Source organism: Mesocricetus auratus, unplaced genomic scaffold (assembly GCF_017639785.1).
Source record: "Mesocricetus auratus isolate SY011 unplaced genomic scaffold, BCM_Maur_2.0 Super-Scaffold_100676, whole genome shotgun sequence".
NCBI lineage: Eukaryota > Metazoa > Chordata > Mammalia > Rodentia > Cricetidae > Mesocricetus > Mesocricetus auratus.
The window spans coordinates 1531033-1543454 of NW_024429266.1; the positions used below are offsets into that span (position 1 = coordinate 1531033).

At 45.7% G+C, this 12422-nt stretch overlaps 2 long non-coding RNA genes across 2 annotated transcripts in view; both read right to left on the reverse strand.

Moving 5' to 3' along the window:
- Window positions 1-5027: 5027 nt before the first annotated feature.
- Window positions 5028-8788, reverse strand: LOC110343335. The gene is made up of 3 exons (XR_002385588.1): window positions 8496-8788; window positions 8183-8390; window positions 5028-5696 (listed from the first exon to the last, which is right to left on the reverse strand). It is a non-coding gene; the product is annotated as an uncharacterized LOC110343335 (long non-coding RNA).
- Window positions 8789-8902: 114 nt separating this feature from the next.
- LOC110343332 overlaps window positions 8903-12422 on the reverse strand; it is a 53861-nt gene continuing 50341 nt past the window's right edge. The window contains exon 5 of the long non-coding RNA XR_005874142.1: window positions 8903-9084. This is a non-coding gene — a long non-coding RNA (uncharacterized LOC110343332). The remainder of the gene's footprint in view (window positions 9085-12422) is intronic.

Consider the following 12422-nt stretch of genomic DNA (forward strand, 5'->3'; position numbering starts at 1 on the left):
AAGCCCGTTTTGATTTGAGGCTGCTCCCAGCGCCCCTTGTCTGTGCGTTCACTCCTTCGCGTTCTGGGGCGCCCTTCGGTGTACAGCGATGGAGAAGCTCTGACCGTTCGGAGATGAGTGGGTTTCAATTGCTCATGTGTCTGCAGGCAGGTTTTTCCCTACAGAGTTCTTTTCTTGGTAGACAGGCTAGCGTCCTGGGCACTTGTCTTGTTTGGCGCTTTTATTGCTGTGGTGAAATGCCATGGCCAAAAGCAACTTGGGCTTATACTTCCACACCACAGTCCACCATTGAAGGAAGTCAGGGAAGGAAATCACGGGGCAGGAGTCTGGAGACAGGAGCTCATACTGAGCTTCCTGGCTTGCTCCTCCTGGTTTGCTCAGCCTCCTTGCCTATAGAACTCAGGACCAGAAGCTTGGGGGCACAGCACCCAAAATGGACTGTGCCCTCCCAAATAGTCACTAATTAAGAAAAAAAATGCCTTATAGGCTTACCTACATCATGGTCTTATGGAGTTTTTTTTTTTTCTCAAGTGAGGTACCCTCCTCTCCTGCGACTCTAGTTTATGCGAAGTTGACATAAAACTAACCAGCAGAGAGATGGGGTGGATTTACCAACAGCAGTTCACTCCAGGCTTCATGGAATTAGGAAGAGGGCCTCGACAACCTTAGACCGCATGCCCCATGGATGCCAGAATAAGAAAGACTGTCCTCTGGGCCACCACTCCAGAGACTTTCCCAGAGGATGTCTGAGTGTCTCCCTGGCCACTCTTGGGACAGGACCAGAAGGTAGAGGGGTAGGTACAACCATCAAATCCTTCCACTGTTGGATCTTGAAGGGATCTACTTTCTTCCATTGCCCTTCCCCCCTCCTGACTTCCTTACTTACTAACACCAAGCTGCTAGGGTGTCCAGGCCTTATCAGCAGACCAGGTTCACATCCACGGCAGCACCCACACAATAACTAACCAAACCTAGACCGCCTCCCAGTCTTCTCTACCTGATGGTTCTCATCCAGGCTCATCGCCTAAGGTCTCTCTGCTCGTCTGCGCTGCCCCGCCCACCCCCAAGCACGCACTGTTACCACTTGGATAGGCCACTGCTTTGCATGCTCCCAAACCATCATTTTGATGAGGTCTGGGGGGGGGGGGGAGTCACTGCCTGCCATCCGAAGCAAAATTTAAAAATACTTTGGAGAACATCAAGTTTTATGAGAAATGAAAGCTATAAAACAAAAATGCTTTGGCTAATAGCATTCTAAAAGAACCCTGGTCAGCTTCGGGAGAAAATTATGTCTCGGTTTACATAGCCCGACTCTATACATTTATTTATTCATTCATTCTTTCAATAAATACGGGGAGCTTATTATATTGCACAGTCTGTGCCAGGTAGCAGAGCAATAACCATGAAGGAAATGCTCTTCCAGTCCCTGTCCTCAAGGAACTTAGAATTTATGGGCGAAATTAGCATTTAAAACTTGAAATTCGAATTTATGTTTGTGCTGTTAGAAGAAATTCAGGACACTATGGAAGCCCATAAAAAAGGCATCGGATGCAGACTTCATATGTCACAGAAGGACACTCAGTGAAGACACTGAGAGGTAGGATTCCCTCCCCACTGTGGAGCACACAATTGGGTGACAATGAATGTCCCCAACAGAGAAAACAGAATGTCAGAGCTCGTAAGTGACCCCACCATCCATGAGACTAGCTTCACCCGTTATATTGACTATGGGTGGATGGCCTCCCCCCACTCTTCCTTCCAACCATGGTAGCAGAGCCTTGACTCGGGCTTGCGACCATTCGTCCAAGCTCATGGAAACCCTCCTAGATCTAGACATTTTCCTCCATTTGCGCCTTTTTTGGTATGTGGTTAGAGCAGTGGGCACCCTCTGACTACTTGTATAAGCATCTACCCGTGCCTGCACTCCCAAAGGCCAGACTAACACGGTTATTGGAATGAGTCAGGTATGCAGTTCACCCACATTGAATGATGAATGAACTCAGTGAGTGAGGAGGCAGAACTATGAAACTATAGTGATTACTGTCAGCTATATACAAATACGGTGCGGCTTCACGAGCAAACGTTGAGAGTTAACCCTGAATTATTAATGTGTACACTCCCGTTGGTATAAGCACTTGTATAAAATAATATAAACCTAAAAGAAAACATAAAAAGTATGTGGGACTCTCAAAAGCTTCTGCCACTCGCAAATGGCACAGTGAGACAAACATCAGTTGGTGTTGAAATCCTGCTGTGAATTAATGAGGCCCAGGAAAGACTCTCTTAGAACTTAACGTTCACATTCTGTGCTTCACCTCACTACTGGCCTATAGAAGACATAGACATCTGCCCTACTGTGCTTCCTATTTCTGGGACAAACACCAAACACCATGGCCAAAAGCAACTTGGGCTTACCGGTCCCATCACAGTAAATCGCTGAGGGCAGTCAGGGCAGGAGCCGTAGCAGGAGAAAAGGCTGGAATTGTAGAAGAACACCTACCGTCTTGCTCTGAGCCTTCATACTCAGTTACCTTTCTTTGCCTCCCAGGACCACCTGCCCCAGGGGTGGCATCACCCCTAGTGAGCTGTGTCCTCTACATCTACACTTAACCAAGAAAAGGCCGCAAAGGCTTGTCTACAGGCCAGTCTGATGAGGCACGAACCCAATTCAGGACCCCTGTTCCCAGGCCACTCTAGTTTGTGCCAAGTTGGCAAGAACTAGCCAGCACAATGACTAAGGAAGTGTCAATCTCTTGGAAAGTGTGTATGGCCCCCGAAAGTGAGATGAGCTTCCTTTATATAGTGCCAAGGAGACTGAAAGCTGGGATTGTTCTGCCAGTTCAGACCTAAGGACACGCCCTTCTGACCATCAGCAAGCGTTGCCAGGGGGAAGTCTACTGATGCTGCGAGCATGTGTGGTGTTTGGAGGATGCATGTCATGCCATTGAGGACAGAGGAAATTACACACGGTCCCTGCCCTGGATGAAGGGCTGGTCAGTGGCTGCTGAGAGAGGAAAAACCGTTTCCTTCAGGGATGAGCTCCCACATAGGTTGTCTAGTCCCAAGTTGTCAGCCCTAAACACATGTAGATACAAGACAGGCTACAAAGACTCAGTAAATCATACATATACATATGTACATATATTTGTGTGTTAGATGTGTGTCTATATGGCTATAACAACAATTAAAAAAGAGATCACGAATTTGGGATGGGAACATGGGAAGTGTTAAGAGGAGAGGGAAGAGTGATATAGATATAAAAGGGCTGGAGAGATGGCTCAGGGGTTAAGGGCATTGGCTGCTCTTCCAGAGAACCCAGGTTCACTTCCCAGCACCCAAATGTCAGCTCTTAACTCTCTGCAACTCTAGTTACAGAAGACCTGACACCCTCTTCTGGTCTCCAGCAGCACCAGGAATGAAAGTGATATTCATATATATGCAGATAAAAATACCCAATGCATATTAAATTTTAAATTTAAAACTAAAATAAATACAACTATTTTTTCCAAAGAAGTTGCATGTCAGCTTTGGCATAAATGAGGTAAGACAGTCAAACGAATGAAAATACAGTAAAATAGCAACAGATAAGAGCCACAGCACATGGTCAAACAGACACCAGCAAACCCTGCAGCAGCCACCAGGCAGAATCCACGCTGCAAGTCACCTAGGGGAACAGAGCTGTAAGATGGTAGACACCTGGAAACCGAGACAAGTAGACCACCTTTTCTTGTTAATGATGACTGGTTGAGGATTCAATCAAAATCTCCCCCACACATAACACACACACGCACACGCACACGCGCACACACACACACACACCTGCTTGAGAACTACGGAATTCCCCAGAACTAATCTAATGTTTGCAGTTTCCTGCTAATTTTTCATCTGTGTAGATAAGATGTGTGCTTAAGCTTCTAAACCTTTGTTTTAATCACCAGCATGGAACAATTAAGAGGGAAATATGCCTAGAAACAATACCTGTTATTACGGTGATCGTGCGACCTAGGTTGCTTGGAACACTCCCAGCGTGTTGTTCTGCTGACTCAAGAGTCTGCCCTGTGTGACAGTCAGTCCCAGAATCATTTACAACAAAACATGAAGATAAACAGATTTCGGTGACTCCTACTTAACAACACTAGCGTCTGTCAGGTTCTCATTTAACAATGCGTAATAGGCAGAGTCCTGATTAACAAGTGATAAAATGGCACAGATGACAAGTGGCAACCCAAACTCTGCCAACACCCATGCAGCCCACACCACTATCCGGGACAGCAGGAACCCACTGATTATAAGAAGGGGGTTCCAAGCAGGTGGTAATGAGGCCTGCTATCTCCTCTGGCCTAGGCTTGGTATGTGCTCAGCACCGCTGCCCCTGCTGGTCACTCTTCAGACCCAGCAGCCACTTGCACACTGAGACCATGACAAGGGTGAAAGCACTCGGGATGTGACAGAAAACCCAGGCTTAGACTACATGACACATATGTGAACCACGTGGACTCGACTGTCCTACGCAGATGCCAGCGTACTCTGAACACCGCCTCTGGGGTTTATGATAGGAAGCTACAGTTACTGTGTACTATGAATCACGGCTGACTTGTATCCATTGTGTGTCCTGCATACCTCTGGTGCTTTTTAATTGTCCCATGTGAAACACATGGTCCAAAAAGCATACCATGAGGTATTAATTATGCATATTTACACCTTAAGAAACTTAGTGGGGAAGATGCCCATGGCCCACTTCCCTGGTGGGCACTCACCTGTCTGACAGCCATTGTTGCCATCTGCTTCAGGCAATTGCCATCTGAAGACTGCTCCCAGTGACTGACGTGCGGTTAGCAAGCTCAGATACAGAGGTTTCGTTCGCAACGCTGGGAAACCCGGCTGTATTCAGTTAAACCTATGACTGTGTTTCTAAATTCTACTCCCCATTCCAGGTTTTCCTTGATCGTGTGTGAAATGTGCAGCTGCCGCCGTGAACGCGTATTAGTCACTTCTCTGTTGCTGTGATAAAACACCATGACCAAGACTACTTATAAAAGACAGTTTATTGGGGTTTATGGTTCCGGGAAGATAAGTGCCCATGACGGTGATGAGCAGCAGTGGCAAGCTTTACAGTGGCAACAGAGCTCACGTCAGCTGCAAGCAGGACTCCCAGAAGGAGAGCTGGATATAGGAGGCGGCTATATAACCTCAAAGCCCTCCCCAGCTTTCCTCCAGCGGAGCTAGACCTCCCCCATCAGAGCCATCAACCGGGGACCAAGTGTTTAAACGCCAGAGCCTATGGAGGACAATTCTCTTCACATCTTCCAGAGAGCGTCGCCTCTGTTAGCTGCAGAGCTCCACGTTGCGATAAATGTCTCTTAAGCACAATTCACAAAGACAAAGTGAAATGACATGCTGCACGCTCAAGATCACTCTGTCTGGGTAAAACAGTTGCTCTCATGGTAAATGCTACAGATATGAGTAAAAAGTTAAACTGTGAAAATTGCTACTTGTTCACTTACAGTAATGACAGGATACAAATCTTAGGCAGATTGTGGGATGGTGAATTTTGGTTGCCAACTTGATGGGACTTGGAATCACCATGGAAACAAATCTCCAGTCATGTCTGTGAGGCGGGTGGTCCATACACACTGGGTTACTTGAGGTGGGCCTTCCCACCTCCATGTGGGTGGCACCATCCCACAAGTGAGATCCTGGGTGATACAGGAAAGAAAATGTCAGTGAGACATCATAATTCATCACTCTATTTATCACCCTCTACTTCCTGACTATAGATGTGATGTGGCCAGCTGCCTCGCACTCCTGCCTCACACAGCTTCCTCACGGTGACAGACCATACCCTGGAACTTTGAGTCGAAATAAGTCTGTCCTTCTTTAAATTACTTTTGTCTGGTGTCTGGTCACTGAAACAAGAAAACTAATACAAAGTGAAGTTTAAAAAAAAAGGCAAAAACAAAAATATACCAATTAATTTAAGACACCTGGGCTGAGTTTATATAACTCAGTGGGTAGAGTTTCTGCACCAAGCCACGGATTTCCAGCACCGTGTAAACCAGCTCGGTGGTACACAGCTGTAATCACAGCTCCCAGGAGACAGAGGCAGGTGGATCAGAAGACCAAGGCTGAGGCTGGTCTAGGATACATGAGATCCTCTCTGAAAATAAAATCAACTAAGACCATGATGTAAAGTAAGAAAGTGGAGGGAGCCGCGTGTTGGTGGCACACACCTTTAATCCCAGCACTTGAGAGGCAGAGGTGGGCAAATCCCTGCAAGTTCAAGGCCAGCCTGCTCTACAGAGGGAATTCCAGGGCAGCCAGGCTGCACAGAGAAACCCTGTCTCAAAAAATGGGGGGGGGGGGAGAAGGCAGGGAGGAAAAGAAAGAAAGACAGACAGACCGACCAGTGGGGTAAGTGTAGTCTTCACTCCTCATCAAGGAAACTTCTCTTTGTAACAGATGCAGACCATTACAGAAAACTACAACCGATCAAGATGCAGAGTTGTGGAGCCCAGTCCCACCTGATTCATCTATAGCACAACTCCTGCACCCAAGGCACAGGAAATATTATAAGAGCCAGAGGAACAGGGTGTTTCTGTGTGTCTCTTGGGAACCTCAGAGGCTACACCCCAAGGACCACAACAACAGACATGCTAATGCGGATGGATGGGGAAAGCCTACAGGGCCTCAATTCTACACAGAGAACCATGGGCAACCAGGGACCAATTAATTATCCAATATCAAATGATCATCCTTGAAACACATACATATAAGCAACACAAGAGACTGAGCAGGTTGTATTTATGCATTTAGAAACATAAACACACAACTACAATTAATGAAAAAAGTCCATGAATTTTAAAGAAAGTTAGGAGGAGTATATGGGAGGATTCAGAGGGAAGAAAGGGGGGAAAACATTGAAATTATATAATAATCTCAAAAAAAATTAAAAAGAAATCCTTGGAGGAAAACTCTGGATGAAATGTGTTAGAGTGCACATTATTCACAAACTATGTCCCAGAATTCTTTGCTACTCCATCTATAGAGCAGTCAAGTTACAATCGTTTGCAGCAACATTTGTACCAGATTCGATGATGAACTGTACCAGCCAGCAGTGCATGATCTCTCTGCTGTGGACAGGATGTTCATGTCCCACTGAAATCTGAGTTTGTAAATGCCAGCCTTCAGGTTGATGGCCTTGGATTCTGAGAGTCTCTGGGGTGAGAGATGATCAGCTCCCAATAGATCACAGAGAGATCCTGGTGCCATCTCCACTGAATGAGGACATGGCAGAAAGAAAGTTACCCGCCTATGAACCTAAGATCTTAACCTGCTGGTCTTTTTCTAGAGTTGTGAGAAATAAGCACTGGTCTTGCAACTCACTCATACTGTGGGCTAAACTACAGCAGATTCAGGATCACAAAAAGGCTGCAATTGCCCTGTAGAAAAACTACCCTGTAGATGAACGCAAGTGTCACCCAATATAGTGAGGGGTGCTGGAGTTCTACAAAGTGAGGTTCATTTTGTTTGAAAGAAGTTGCAAATCTTCAACCCAACCAGTCAACTAATGTGACACTGTCTCTAGCTTTTGAAACATACAGCAAATTGTAATTACTAAGTGAAAGCCTTGAAAACAGAAACGTGATGAAATATAACCCCATGAAAGCAAAGGAAGAACAACAATTCTGAGAGATAAAATCTGATTTTGAAATTCTGCAAGCATGCCCTGGACCTCTAGGAGCATCTTGATGTGAAGGTGTTGGGGGTGCCTATTGTTCTTTCAATAAACATGCTGTGTTGGGCTAGAACCACACCCAGATAGACTTCACGTTTTGAAGATAGCTTCTTTCAATCTGTAAATCTTTGTTTATCTGAGTCCTTTTTTAAAAAAATTGAAGCAAAATATAAGACACATGAGCCTTACTAATCATAAACAAATCTTTGGTTTTTTTTATATACAAATCTTTGTAAAAGACTGCAATTTTATGTGAAAAAAATTAGTAATAAGCCATAGTGGAAAAATTCCTTCTTTAGAGAATTGATGGTGTCATAGTGTGTAGGGAATGTGTTCACAGGTATGTAAAATCACTCCCTACAATAGTGCCTTAGATACTTTTCCATTGCTGTAATAAAATACCCTGACAAAGAGGACTTGAAGACGGAAGGATCTACTTTGACTCACAGTTTGAGGATACAGTCCACTGAGTCGGGGAAGGCATGGATGGCTGCAGGAGACAGCTGGTCACATGGCATCCACACTCAAGAAGCAAAGGCAGATGAGCTCTCAAGTTGGGTGAGCTTTATCCTTGTTTGCACAATCTTGGATCCTACAGCAGGGGATGGTGCCACCCACAGTTGGAGAAAACTCGTCTTCTGGATAATTCTAGATCCTGCCAAGGTGACAATCAATATAAACTATCACCTATAGAGCACCCGAGGTTGGTACACAAGAAATGAAAAATAATTATTCGCCTGTGTCATTCTTCAGTGCTTACAAGGTCAACATAAGGACATCTTGTTCTGCTTTAATGTATTTGGTATATGGTTTTTATCTTCCAGTTTTTAAATAGTAATTCTTAACACTCTCCCACGGATAAACTCCTTTTAAGGGATTAAATAAATCTTCACACAAAGTTAAATCTTGCTTCTTCAGATCTTCCTTTCAACACACTGGGCAGGTCTTGAGTCCCACAGCCAAGTGATGAACATTTCACCCCAATGCAACAGGGACTGCATGCATGTGTATGTCAGACCCCTGCTCCTGGTGCTGTCTTCTCGATTTGGGGACTGCCCTGGAATGAGAAACAGAGTCCAGTAGCAGCCTCCCCTTAACCTGAGATGGCAAGCCATAGAAACACACACAGTTGGAATTAGAAAGAAAGGAGTTAATGCCTTGCCATTCTGCTGCTGCTGCTGCTGCTGCTACTGCTGCTGCTGCTGCTGCTGCTGCTGCTGCTCCTGAATGCCAGGAAAGGTGTGCTCATCTTTTTCCCTTCCCCGTGTATCTTGGGAACTAGGAGAGGCACCGTTCTAGACTGTATTTCTTAGAGACTCCAGGCTTTCACTACAGCAGCAGGAACTCGCCTGAAACAGCATACATTCTAGTTAGGCATGGAGATTCAGGAGACTGAGGAAGGGGAGTTGCAAGTTTAGGGTCAGCCTAGGCTACATGAAACCCTGCCTCAGAACACACACATATGTACATTCTGTAGCCATGCTGATTTCTGTAAAGTGAATATATTTTAAATGCAGCCAATTATAGACCAAAAAATGTTTGTAAACAACTCTACATGTGGTTTTTTTAAGCAAACATACTAATTATAGAAGCTAGTTTCTACCACCATATGCACTTTGTATGAAAATCCACTTTCTCTATAGTTGGGAGAGTTTATAGGATGACTGGAATGGGGTTGGCTCTAGGGAGAAGCTTTTGATTTAGAGGTTGAAAACACTGTCAAAAAATTCCTTGAAATCTCTACTTAAAAACAATGACATTTTGAACTTGTTTGTAAACTTTAAGAGTGGGTATAAAAATAAAGAATTTCTAGTTTCTTAGCTTAGTCTCTTAAACAGCCAAGTTGTGTTATTCAACAGAGATGTGCTTTGAAACACGCCATTTTGGAATTGCTCTCACTGAAACATATCTCATCCATCAGTTTTTAAGAGTGATGCCCTTCTGACTGCATGTGGGTTTCATATTTGGGCTTGACTGCAATAAATGGACACATACAGTCATATTTTTAGGAGCTATTAGAAAGCAGTTCTCCAATTTTCTGATTAAGGCTGAGTTAGTTGACTGTCTTCTAGGGATAGCAGAGTTCTAAATTCCTTGAAAAACAATCATTTTCCATGGTTATCAATACAATCTATTAAGAAACTACTTGTGAGGAGAAAAATACTGCCTGCAAGGCACCAAATGATTTGCATTTTTCATATTAGTGGCTCCTACTGAAGACAACCATTTTAAAAATGGGGATATCTCAGCTTACATTGACTGTATAGGTAGCGCAGGCTCTCAATCTAGACAGAAATGAAGCCACGGGGCGAAACCCACATACATGGGACGCTGGGCACACCCTCCTTTACTTTCATCTTCCAGCACATATCTTTGCATGTATGCCCACTATTCACGTTTCAACTGGAATGACATGGGGTTCAGCAGAAATGTATGCTCATCCTTGGTAGCCGTCACAAGGCACAATTGCCTGTCCTTATCAGGTTGAAAGCTTGTCACAAGGCTCTTCCTAATTATTCCCCACAGCAAACTAAGCCCCTCACAACTATGCCTGTGTCAATCAGAGGCCAGACTTTTAGAATTATTTGTGCAATGTTTCTGTTAAATGTTGAATTCATGAAATATTAGCCGATGAGGGTACTGGAGAGAAAGATAATAGCTGTATATTTTGACCTAATCTACCACTAGGCTAACATTTTCACTGTTTTCCTGGCTCCCGCATCATGCCTAAATGGTTTATTTAATACATATTCCTTTTGCTGAGTTCTGGGCACTCTGAACCTAAGAGTGGACATGTCTCCATCTTCATGGGGCCAACATTCTGAGAATGGTGTCTCTCCATCAGTCTTGTGATGGGGGGATTATTGATGAATAAAGCACTGTTTGGCCAATAGCCAGGCAGGAAGCACAGGCGGGGCAACCGAACCAGGAAAAGGCTGGGGAGAGGAATGCAGAAGGAGGCCATGGAAAAGGATGCCAGGAAGATAGGACACACCAGAAGTTCTCTGGTAAGATAAGGCCATGTAGAAATACATTGACTAGTAGTCGTGGGCTAATAATTAAGAGAGAGTTAGCCAGTACAAAGCCCTGGCCATCGGCCAACAGTAGATAAATTAATATATGTCTCTGTGTGCTTATTTGGGCCTGAAGGGCAGCAGGACCTGGCAGAACAGAAACCTCTGTCTTCAGAGTCTTGAGTCCCTAACTTGCCGTCTCTATCATATGACGCCAGGGTGTCTGCTCCATCCGATTCCGCCTCACTCGGCCATGCATCTCAAAGACAAGAAACGGTGTTCTCCTCCCAACAACATTTGCTTTCATTCTGTCTCCCCTCCTGTCCCCTACATACCGTGGTAATTTTCCTAGAAGCCCGTGCCCACCAGCACCCTAGCCTAATGCCCATCCATAGCGGAACTTCTGAAGAAACGGTCATTACAGGGACTGAGTACCTGGGCTTGACATATTAGCCCTAGTCTTTCCAACAACCCCGAGGTGCTTGTGGGTGGGTATCCTGCACTTACAGACGACGCTAAGACTGTCTCTCAAGGGATACGCTTAGAGGAGGCGGCACAGCCAGTCAGTCACGAGTTAGGTGACTTCTTTCTACCTCGGGGCTCAGGCAGGGTTTCCTTCTGAGGCCTCTCATTGCTGCCTTGAATCCATCCACAATAGGTTCGGTCACAGGGTGACCTTGGCAAACTGTGAAAGTGTGGAACATGGGCCTCTGGCCTGGTCCCCAGCCCCTTTCCCAGATACCCTCGGGTTCTCCCCTCTCTCTGAGCACCTCTTCCCGTAACACGGCAGGGCCTTTCATGACTATGTGTGAGATCCCTCCGTCTCTACCCTATGCCCACTTCTCCCTCTAGCAAAACCCTGTTCTTTTTTTTTTTTTTTTTTTTTTTTTTTTTTGGTTTTTCGAGACAGGGTTTCTCTGTGGCTTTGGAGGCTGTCCCGGAACTCACTTGGTAGTCCAGGCTGGTCTCGAACTCACAGAGATCCTCCTGCCTCTGCCTCCCGAGTGCTGGGATTAAAGGCGTGCGCCACCAACACCTGGCTGCAAAACCCTGTTCTTTTCACACCCACTGCAAAGCGTTCTTCCTCTGGGTAGCCATCTCCGGCTTCTCCAGGGACTAGCTCCCTCCTCCAGGCATCTGTGGTGCGCTGTATAATCGCACAGCCACTGGGCTTGTCCGCCTGTCATCTCATCTTTTGTCTATTCCTCTTCCTGCTCCTGAGGGCAGAGCCGAGTTCTTGCTCACCTGCCTTCTGGGAGAACAGCACCGAGCTTGCGTGTAATATGGTTGGGAAAGCTCTCACTGAATAGCAAATGACTGCTCTCTCTTCCCCGCTCCCTCCCCACTAACTCCCACCCAGTGAGGCAGGAAGACCCAGCCACCCAGCTGCAGGATGGCAGCAAGATTCCTCCGCAATGAAAAGGCCAGGCACCAAGGCTGCCGTGACCATGGCCAAGGTGCTACCAGCGGAAATGCAATTTTCAGACTGTCTCCTTTGTAACTCGTTAATGCCGTAATTAGCTAACTGCCTGTGTAAGGGTTGAACAGGCCCCTCTCGGGGGATGAAACAAATGGAAGAGTGCTTGAACAATCGACACACGAACGCAACCAGGGTATTAAACACCCCCCCACCTATTCTTAAAAATCAGGAATAAGAGCTTCCCCCCCAAAGC